The following is an 11,338-nucleotide window of genomic DNA, read 5'->3' on the forward strand; positions in this document are numbered from 1 at the left end:
TTGGTGGTCGGTCAAAATGGTTAGGTGGCCAAAAAGGGTTTATATCGTGGCAGATTGTGTGGTAAATAGCCAATGACTGAATGAACAACTTTATTGAATGAATGAGTATTTTCATGGACAGCGGTACATATCTTTGGTAGGTTGAGTGAGGGTGGGGGGTGGGGGGCGGGGGTGGGGGGGTGGGGGGGGGCGGGGGGTTGGGGGTTGGAAGCAAGGTTAGCCATGGGTGAGTTAGTTTATCTCCGTAGTTGAGAGCTCCTCAGTTTCGTGCTCCTCAAAACCGAGCTGATTTAAATGCTATCAGCTATAGAGTTGTAGCCACATCCGGCTACAACACGATTAACACCAAACTGACAGCATATTAACAACACATGCGATCCATTAAAAACACATGAAGCATCCTTTATCACCTGTTGTTTCGCCTACGGTTCGTGCTGTCACGTCACCCACTTTAATGATAGTGTGCTTGAACATACACCACGCAATCGCACAGGTGGCTGTCGACTCGCATCGCCCCAGTGTGTGCAACAACCTTCTGGTCTTAATGCACGCCGGTTACCTCAGTGCATCAGCTTCTCCCAATCCTTTCCACACTACTGTCAGTCACGCCGCATCTCCACGAACCGAGAAGGGGCAATCGATTACGTCACCACGATGCCCAAGGGTAATTGAGGGCCAAAACGAATGAAATCTCCTCGGCCGGTCCGCCACCGTGCCGTGCACCTCGTGAGACACGGTACAGTTCGAGGTGGTCTCTCACTTCTATTCTACAGCTCGGTCAAGCGGGTCAACTTATTGCAAAGTATGTTCATCTTGTTTGTGACGGTAGCCATATATTTGTAAACTCTGATGTAGTGTGATGCGGACTTTACAAAGCCCTGTACCTCGGGGCGAGAACCAGAGCTCCTACGTTGTCATCTGTAGGATTTACCTAAAGTAATGCTCATAAACGCTGCTCCCGAGTGCAGGGAGTGATTGCCCTCGTGGTGCCCCAGGCTCGCAGACTGCATGGTAAGTCGGATTTGCAAAGCGCGCTGTAGGTCGACAAACCGTCTAACATCAGGACAGTGCCAAAATATGCATGAAATGGCCTCGCCCCGTTTTAGACATTTTTCACATTCGCCTGAATCGCATATCCCGTAAAAAGCAAGACGGCTGTTCGTTGGCAGTAGGCGGTGTAAAATGCGGAACTGAAGCCACCTCAGGTTGAAAACCTATGTGTTTTCAGACACATATGAAAGCACATGGTTCCAATTCGACGTCTCTGGGAGATTTAGCTCAACTCCCATTTTCTTTGCGTCTTTTCGTGATAGGTCACTTTAGTCTGTATTAGCAAGATACAGTAAGACCACCTCGTGCTTTTGGGTATCTTCATAATCTGCTCCGAGGAAACCGGCAGACTTGACGTTTGCAGTCTGTCTCGTAAGAGCGTTACTTTCCATTCTCCGGGCGGCTTTGACAACGAAACATGCCATAGACGGAAGCTTTCTAAGTTATCTTGGCGTCGAAGCTCGGTTCTCACTTAAAGCCCTCGTCGATCAATGTACAAGTCTGCCACCGTTGCAACACCGCGTTCAATCAGGCTCTGCTTTTGAAGGCTATTGTTACCTTCACGGCATATATACCTGTTAAACGAAAGCAATTTGGACAATACCTCGGTTTTCGGTTGTTCTATATGTGGCCTATTTTGTACCAGGCGACTTTTACCTCGAACCAAAATTTCTCTTTGTATAACTCACGCATCTCAGAGCGGTCCACCTCGCAGTAAAAGATGGAACGTAAACGATTCTCTTTGTTTTATTGGCCGATTTACTGGCTCTTTGGAAAATGACATGACATGGATAAGCTGCGACAGTACCTCATCTTTCAAGACGTGAGCCTTTCCGTACGGCGTGAGCCTGTGAGAAGGCCAGGAGTTACGTTTTTCCCTCAGGCGATACATTTTGCCTTCATAAGTTGTTCGACCAATCTTTCGCCGTTCAGGTCGATTTTAAGACCAATGTACTATCCTGAACGGAATTCCCACACCAGATCTAGATCTGCACACGTGCCAGAACGATTACGCCGGTTGCTCCCGATCCACAGAGCTCGCTTTTTTGTACCGTTAATTTTAGGCCAGACACCCTGTAAAAATGAACTAAAAGAAAATGGAACCTCGCATCGGTTCTGCTTGACATTAATCACTATCAGTGATGTCTATCCATCTATCGCCACTATACCACTATCTATCGCCTGCGTACGCTGATACTTTATTTCTGTTTCTCCGAAAGTCGAGCCTCTAATCCGGATGTTACCGCGGATTTTTTTTGCAGCACGGATGCCACGCAGAACAGGAACAGGCTACAACCTAGGCGTCATCCCTGTATCAGGCCTTTCATAATTTGATGCGGTTCCGATATCTCACCATTGATTTGATCTGTGCAGAGTTGGAAGAGTGATATTCCTGGTAAATTATATTAATCCATTTACGCATGGAGGCGAGAAAAAAATTGTTCAGCGACGACTTTTAAGTATCACCAACGGAGGCGTATGATTTTTGCTAATCGTCAAATGAAAGAAGTTCTGGTATTTTGGTTTCCTGCGTTGTTTTCAGTAGGTCTAGCACCGTTCGGATTTATTTGCGATGCATCTCCCTTTTATGAATCCCGTCTGGTTGTCTTTGATTAATCCCCATATCGCCTACCCAATGCGCTTGGCTAGTCTTTTGGTTAAAATTTTAAAGGCCACATTCAGAACGCTTATAGGCCGCAATGATTTCACCAGGTCCGATTTTTGCCCTTCTGCAGGATCAGAGCTGTTACGTTCTTCTGCAGTTCTGGAAAAAATGTGGGCATATTCGCGTTATTCTCTAATAACGCACGTACCATATGGTGTGAAGCTTCTGCCCCCCCCCCCCCAAAAAAAAACTATACTAAAGGGTACCGTGTAACCGTCCGGACTAGGACTAGTTGAGCTTTCCATGGGCGCCAGGGCTGCAGAGCTCTTATTCTGTACGAAGCCCTTCCAACTCTTCTGCTTCCGTGTTTGTCATACCATGGATTCATGAAGTGGATTCGCTCGAAGCATTGCACGCCAATCGCTTGCATAATGCTTCAGAATAGTAGCAACATTCCTTTAAAATATTCAAACTGGAATCCGTGGCATGTCGGGCTTTATCGTGGCTTCATACCATTGACCCAAATAGCGTTTGTCCGGGCACGTGGAGGCGTTTGTTTAGCCCGTGAAAATAAGCGGTACTTCACTTCGCAAGGCATCGCCACCGCGCTTGTCAACGTAACACCCCTAAGAATGCCTTTCTTAACCTCACTCATAGCGGTAAGCATACTTTAAGTGGAAAAGGCTGTCCTAGATAACACAATTTCTCTAAGAATGTCATTCTCAAGTTCACTTATAACGGTTGGCATGCTTGTAAGTGAAGAAGACTGTTCTGGACAACACTTCGTCACTTTTCAGTAAAAAGGCTCCTCAGTACGTTATTGTTTGCCTTAATCGGTGCATGGACAATGGAATGGCTAGATCTAAATTACGTTATTATGACATCACGCATTCCAAGGTGACCTTGAAATGCTCTCCCGCAGTTACTCTTCCACATCATTGCGGCCTTCAAGCTCGGGAACTAGAGGGTTTATATTTTAAAAAGGGCAGGTTCGTGAGCTGCATCGGAAGGTCTCCAATACAGCTATTTAATTTCAAAGCTCATACAAACGTGGAACTATCCCCTTAACTTGGATTATTGGGTCGTATTGTTATGTTGGGCGGGCTCGATTTGATCTCTAGGAGACAAAGGCGTTTAACCAAGATAGAATATATTAATCACAGGAGCATATAGGCCTGAAGTCATCCAAATTTTCCACATCGCTAGACCATGTTCAATACGAGTACACGGCGGCTGTAATCCCCAGGGGAGGAAGCAGGTGTCGATAACAACAACGGCCACTAAAGATGTGTCAACATCGTGAATAAAAATGCTGACAAGGACACGCTGACGTCGTGTATGCCAACAACAGCGGAAGGTAGAAGAACCGAAGTCGGAGTCAAAGGGAACGGAGGGAGAGGAGCCAGCTACGTCGTGAATATCAACGAGAGCTGAGGGTAGAAGGACCGGGGTGGCAGTCAAAGGGAGTGGAGGGAACGGAGCCAGCTACGTCGTGAATATCAACGAGAGCTGGCTTACCTTCCCCGGCGCCGCCCGGACCACCACTGGACCACCTCTGACCCCGACCCCAGGCGCTACCTACTCCCCGGCCTGTGATTGGCCGAGTCACGTGACCACGTAGCTTCCAGAACAGACGCGAAAATAGAAGGCCTCCTTACAAAAGAAACGCAGGCGCGCTAAACCACCGTGCCACTTGGACGATGATCGCGCTGGTAGGACAGAGGACAACTAATCACGTACACGACAGTAGTCATCGTATTTTCGAAATGATTTATCCTCGTTTCCCTCTCTTTCTTTTTTGTGATGGTAATTTTGTATTATCCACCCCGGGATGCGCACAATACTGTCTGCAGGAGCAAAAATCATTATATTCCTGGCGAGTTATCTCGGATAATTTCAGCCATTTTCAGCCTTGCCGCCTGCATGCGAACATTGTCGAGTAATAGCGAACCATTAAATTTCCAAGATGAGTTGCCCAGTTTAGTTTTAATAATGTTCAGCTTGACAACGACCATCCTATGATCGGACAGAAATCCTTCAGCAATTCCTGTTTTAGGTACTTCAACCTGTTAAAGAAAGGAGTCAGTAATCAGAACAGATCAGTTCTAAAGTTACTTAGTGGGGCCATTTTTCATTTTCGTATCTGGATTAATAACGGTGGCAGCCCCTCCGCTCCTGTTGTCGTCGTGAGCTTTCCCATTCGTTCAGCCACATGTCCTCAGCTGTTATGTATGAATGTGTCTCCTGTGTGAACACTCTATCTAATATCCGTTTCTTAACAAAGCAAAAATGGTCTTCGCTTGCCAGTGCGCCTAGTGGATTGGAGTCCATTAACATATGCGGACGCGATCTGAACAAGTCTGATGACTCGCGAAGAGAGCTGTCATTGAATGGACGAGAGAGACCTCCAAGCAGCACAGCCTTCTCCACAAGGTGTGGGTGAACCAAGAGGCCCAGATGATCTCTCTCTCTCTCTCTCTCTCTCTCTCTCTCTCTCTCTCTCTCTCTCTCTCTCTCTCTCTCTCTCTCTCTCTCTCTCTCTCTCTCTCTCTCTCTCTCTCTCTCTCTCTCTCTCTCTCTCTCTCTCTCTCTCTCTCTCTCTCTATCTATCTCTCCTGTTTCGGCCCCTTCCCTTTTGACCTGCTGGGTCCGTTGCTTTCCTTCCTAATCCCTGCCCCGCCTGCCACATATAGCTACGTGCACGCCGGCCCTGATCGTGACATAATTTGAGCGGCTAGGAGTGCGCGGCAGCAGGCCAAGCCAGACGGCGGCCAGTTCCCTCCAAACTGGAGGTCTATGGGTCAAACGAGTCTCCACTGATACACGTGCCCGCGACCCGGGACCAGTACCCGACCGATGCGCTAACAGGAGCACCGCGCCACTGACAATTGTCCGTACACAACCAAAGGGCTACAGCCTACGTGTAAAACGGGGGCACAGCTGTGTCATATAATCCGGCATACTACAGCGGCCCACAAGATAGACACAATTTAGGCTTCGGGAAAGGACGAAATAAAACCACACACAGGAAACATCCACAAACAGGCACGTGAGTGATAAGACATGACCACGTCCATTACCATGGTAACAGAAACCCATGCAATCCCATGCTTTTACCCGACACTTAGTGTATCTGGCGACTGGTCATTCGCGACGCAAGTCCCGCCGCCGGTGAGGCACACCGCGACCAAAGCGCCTCCAGGTCGAGCGTCCTATCTCAGAGGCCATCCCATGGCACGTCATCGACGCCGCTGACGTTTACCGTGCCCTAGTGCCCCGCGTGACCACCCGCCGCGCCGGCCTGTGTTACCGGAGAAGAGAGGCCGCCCCGCCGCCGCCCCGACCGCACGGCGCACGGCCCCGGTCGCCGCAGCCGGGCCGCTCACCACACGGGAGATCCGCGGCGACGGCTCGGCCGCCGCCCGCTGGCGGGCCGATGTGCAGCCCCTGCTCCGTCTTCTGGCCGGTCCGGGCCAGGCCGTCGTCCAGCCGCGGATCCGCTCCCCCGTCACCACGGTCGCCCCAGGCCCGCCGTGCGGAGTGAAGCTGCGCCACCTCTCGAGCCACCTCCAGAGGCGATGCTGCGTGCCAAAAGACAAGGAGCCAACATACAGACTTGTGCGAGCATGCATTACGTTCGAAATTTATGAAGTTTGCTACTTCGCCTAACCTGATAGCTGTTTTCATTCCTAACCAGTGTCCTAGAATTGCCGACTTTGGGTGTAAAGCAACACCCTATGAGGAGGAATTTTTCACTCCTTTTCCCCATATTTTATGTGAATTTTCACTCCCGCCTGACATTGTCTAATCCCACATGCCAAACCCCTATTTCCCTTTCGGAGGTTTTCAGATGTCATCCAAAACCGAGCTCACTTGAAACCACCAAGCATAAACGAGACTCCACAGAACCTAGACAGCTATGGCTATGTCCTGCCTTACCTACATCTGAATCATGTCTATGTATGCACAGAGCAAGGGCGCCAGGTACCTCCAAGCCCAAGAACCCCAGCGGCCCCAGGCGCTTGCACGCATTTAGTTTGGTTTGTTTACAAAATGCATCACAAACTGCAGCTGTGCGCCAAATGCAAGGTTTTCACGCATACCCTACTTTTTTTGGTCTCACCACCCCACCACGAAAGCAGAGCCTGGTGCATACACCAGCAAGGCCTGGTAGAGAAGTTTACCCCAAGTATTTTTTTCCCGGGGAAACCACTAAATACTAAATAACTGAATAACTAAGCCACTAAATAATAAAAACTGACTACTAAATTGCATCACTCCCGAAGTGCAGGAGTGAACAGTTTAAGAAATGTCTTCTAAAATAAACTTACAACATGCATATCACCATTTGAGCATCTTTATTACCAGATTTTAAGTCAAATCAGTTGATTACAAAGTTTTGCGAGAAAAGTACCAGTATTTATATTTATTTAGCTACCTTCGTTTTTCTCGGTATCATACCAGTGCGATACCATTTTATTCTTCCTTCCTTTTCGATTGTCTTTAGAGGTACCATATGCCGCTTAAAATTTTGACCAATTTCTCTGAAAGATGCTCGAACTGCAAACTTGTACGTATTTCATACACAAATTGGATTAATTCGCCAGCCGCCCAAACATGTTTGATATGCACCCAACCGTGAACAAGTCACAGGGAATGAAGGAGGCAGTTTGAAGCACGGAACTTATCTTTACTGGCATTTTTACCCTCTTAAGCCTTTGGTTAACCGTTTTCTTGGTTCATGGCGGTGCTCAATAATGATAAATTCAAGCCTTTCGAGTGTCTGACGCTCCAGGCTACCTGGCAAGGCTATTCTAATGCTCTCATACAGAGCTTTGGGGCAGACCTGGCGCAACTAATACAGAAGTGTTTGATAGCGAAATTCTGCCTTTTGGAGATGTTTAACATGCACGCCTCTTACTTGTTTCGCACTTTAATCTCGAAGGTTGGCAGGCATGATTGATATTTATATTTGGGGGGTGAGTCGGATGACTCTGTCTGCCAGCACACCATGCAAAAGGTACGGAATTTTTGTTTTTGGGGAGCAGGAAGAAGCCAGTAAGTCCCCTGTGGACCAAGTAATTGCCTACCTTACCTGCTTTCAACACATGATTGGTAACCAGAGTTAGCCATTTTCTGTTTTAATGCATCGAGTTTGCCATAAGACAAATTATGATGCCACAAGGTATGCGATGGGCTTATTTTGTTCCATATTCTTGGTTATTTGCCCCAAATTTCTTAAAGTGGTCCCTCATGGCTGCCTTAACCAGATGTTTTCTATAGTTGTCATGGTTTGCTGACCGGCAAATGACTGTTCTATATATATATATATATATATATATATATATATATATATATATATATGCACTACGTTTTTAACACAGGGATACTCTAGGCTGCATAGCAATTATAATATGAGTTAAATGTTGGTATGTGACAACTAGTCAGACCACCCCATTTAAAATGTGAAGCTAAAATCTCAAACTTTGTCATTAAATATGAATAAACAAGCCCAAATAGATGCATTTACTGCAGCTGAAAAGGCAAGCAGCAATTCTGGCATGGCCATCTAAAAGCTTTGTTACTTTTGGAGAAGAGAGATTGTTTTGTGGAGCATACCCATTATTACCCTTGACATAGGTTAACCATGACAACCAAAATAAGCTGTTTAAAGTCATTTAAAGTGTTCGATTTGTGTGTTGTCAACTTTGTCTGATGTCAACAAGCATACACGAATGAAGCGAATAAAAATGCAAGTGGAAACCAGCCAAAAACTGGCTTTAAATATCATGTTTTTATCACAAGTGCTGCTGTCAACAGATAAGTGAGTTGAGATGATGTTCATCATATCGGCTACTCTAAGTTAGGTTAAATTGGTCAAGTGCATGGCAAGTAACGATAGGAGTTGTGCAAGAATCAGCAACTCACAACTGTTGCTGTGATATAGACAGGTTATACAGCATGAGATGATGTAAGGCCTGTTCAGGTTATGCATAGGCTACTTTCATGGAAAAAAACATTAGTATTTTGTAAGAGCCAGTGGCAAAATGTTTGTTTTCCCCGACTCCATCTTAACAGAGGCCAAAAGTATGTCTATTGTGTTTGACTTGGTGATGGGCTGTGTTGGAGCCCAACGTTTTTTTGTGTTTTATACCTGTTTAATTTTCTGTTGTTATTTTGTTATTGAGTTCATTTGCTTTGTTTTGTATTAAAAGTGCTGTGGAAAGGAATTGAAAAGTGCAGCATCAAATTAATGGTGTTAATAATTTGTTATGTTCATAATGCTGTCATGAAATTACTATGCTTTAACGCGCGCCCGGTTGGCCGGCTAGATACCCTTCGCTCGAATGGTAGGGGGGGGGGGGGGGTCAGTTTGATCCCCCTCTGAGATCTCGGGAACTAAGAAAGCTAGAGACACCAAATTTACAGGGTGTCTTGACCTATACATGAACTCACATAGGTTAAGGTTTCAGCTGCCTAGGTCATGATTTTCAAGTCAAATAAGGTCATACAAGGCCAAATTCTAGGTTGGTCTCCAAAGCGCCCCCAGAACCCACGAAACTGTCTCTAAGCAAAAGGCCACAAGCCCATTTGAGGCCATTGAACTTGTTTGACCCTTTGGAGGTCATGGTGACTAAAATGATACAAGACTGCTCTGCGTTTTGCATTTGAATAAGCGACAAAGATTACGCTAGGCAGTATGTTCCTAAAATAAAACGTTCGACCCAGGTCATCTTAGGTCAATGGCCTGTTCTGACCTCTAAGAAGTCAATTGAGGATGTATAATGCGGTTCCTGCTGTCGATAAATCCGAAATGAGCACCAGAAACTATCCCATACAGCAAGCCCTAGAGTAATATATCAGATTGGTTTTGACCTTGGTCTGATCATCATACTCGACCTTAGGTCAACGCCATTTGCTCATTCAACATTTGTGGTGCCTAAGAAAGCATCTCAGAGATGTATGTCTTCGTCAAACACTCCGTTGCTGTATCAGATTGAACGATTCCCTAGAAATTGCCTTCGCTGAAACCATGGGCTGAATTTGACCTGTCATAGGTCGGCGACCTGACAAGGTATATCTAAAATTTGTACGTCAAACTATCCGCTATGCAATTTTCTACAGCTACGCAAAATTTGGCGCGTCTACGCCGCACCGTTCAGAGACCATTCTGGAAAAGCCCTCAGGGGGGAGGGGGGCAATTTGCGCCCCCCAACCGAGCGTGTGTTAACGTCTTCTGTTTCACTTTAATAGCCTACTGTGTTACAAAACGAAATAGTTCTGTCAAGTTCCTGATACTACGTCCATGCCAACTTGAAATTGATGTCTTTGTTTGCTGAAGCATCAGTCACGAGCTCATAAGTTCCATCTTTTGTGAATTGATTTTTTCACTCCCGCACGGTCTTTTTGCGATGGAATTTTTCACTCCCACCCTAGTTCAAAAGCGATTTTAGCTCCCTGTTCTTAACTGGCGGTAAGGGCAAACACGGTCCTGATGCCCTTTATTATACTGGTATACACAAAATTGGGCGTGTCCGGCTTGTCGTTTTACATGTTTGTTCGCCTCACTTCAATGGGGCGTTCTGATGCTAACAGATGCCCCACTATGTATGCACGACGAACATATGCTGTCATGGGCCGGTGGACATCCCGTTACCGTGGAAAACAAGTACGGAAGAAAGCTTTCAAACGAGTCCAAAACTGGACTGGTATACTGCAGCTTGACCCTAATGTTACGCTGTGGTCAAGATATGGTCTTGTGACAAGACTTCTAGCGGCGGAGTTAAGTCAAGCTCTCAAATATAGAAAAGATCAGTGGTTTGGTGATGTCAGAGGTCCAGTTCCAGGTGCGAGGGCCCTGAAGTACACTGCATACCTTCATAAGTGATCGACACCAATTTCTCCTTCTCTTAGTTTTTGCGGTCTTACCATGCCAACTCCATTAACGAAGGGTTGCTTTTGACGTCCAACCATCTGAAATTTCGGCGGCAATTTGAATGCGGGGTCTTGATATCTTTCCATACGATTGTGATAAAATTACAGCAAATATAGCTATCATTATTGACATATATATATACATATATATATATATATATATATATATATATTTATGCATGACCTATAAGTTTGCCAGTTGCCATTTAAAAGATGCTTATTAATTGGTCGTTTTATAAAGTTGCCTTTAGACCCAAAATACGCGGATGTGGTGGCATCTCTATAAGTACGTTAACTTATAAGTACGTCAACAACAAGAAAGCAAAACATAAGAAGACAATTAGTTGTTCGTCATCAAAACTGGGTTGCAAAGGCACGACTTTTTAAAGTTTAACATGCTACTCTGTGATTTCATTTTTGTTGTGTTTTGAAAAGAGCGTCCTCCAGAGCGGCGGCCTTAGCCGGGGGTACATGGCTTGGGCGCAGGTGCGTTCTGAGCGCAGACACGGCCGGCAGAGACGGTCTCGGCCGGGCGTGTGGCTTGGGTACGGGTACGTCCCCAAGCCACACACAGGATCCGTCGAGGCGCTGAGCTCAGGCTCGTTCGCAGCAGTTGGCGAAGATCGGACACAGTCCGGATCAGACTGGATGGTCCGTTCTGCTGCACCAGCACAGCCACCCTGCGGTTGTCGGTCCAGACAGAGTGCAGCTTGCCTCGCCTCTTGAGCTGACTCGCTGCCGAACAGG

Source organism: Pollicipes pollicipes, unplaced genomic scaffold (assembly GCF_011947565.3).
Source record: "Pollicipes pollicipes isolate AB1234 unplaced genomic scaffold, Ppol_2.1 Scaffold_6138;HRSCAF=7277_pilon_pilon_pilon, whole genome shotgun sequence".
Lineage (NCBI taxonomy): Eukaryota > Metazoa > Arthropoda > Thecostraca > Pollicipedomorpha > Pollicipedidae > Pollicipes > Pollicipes pollicipes.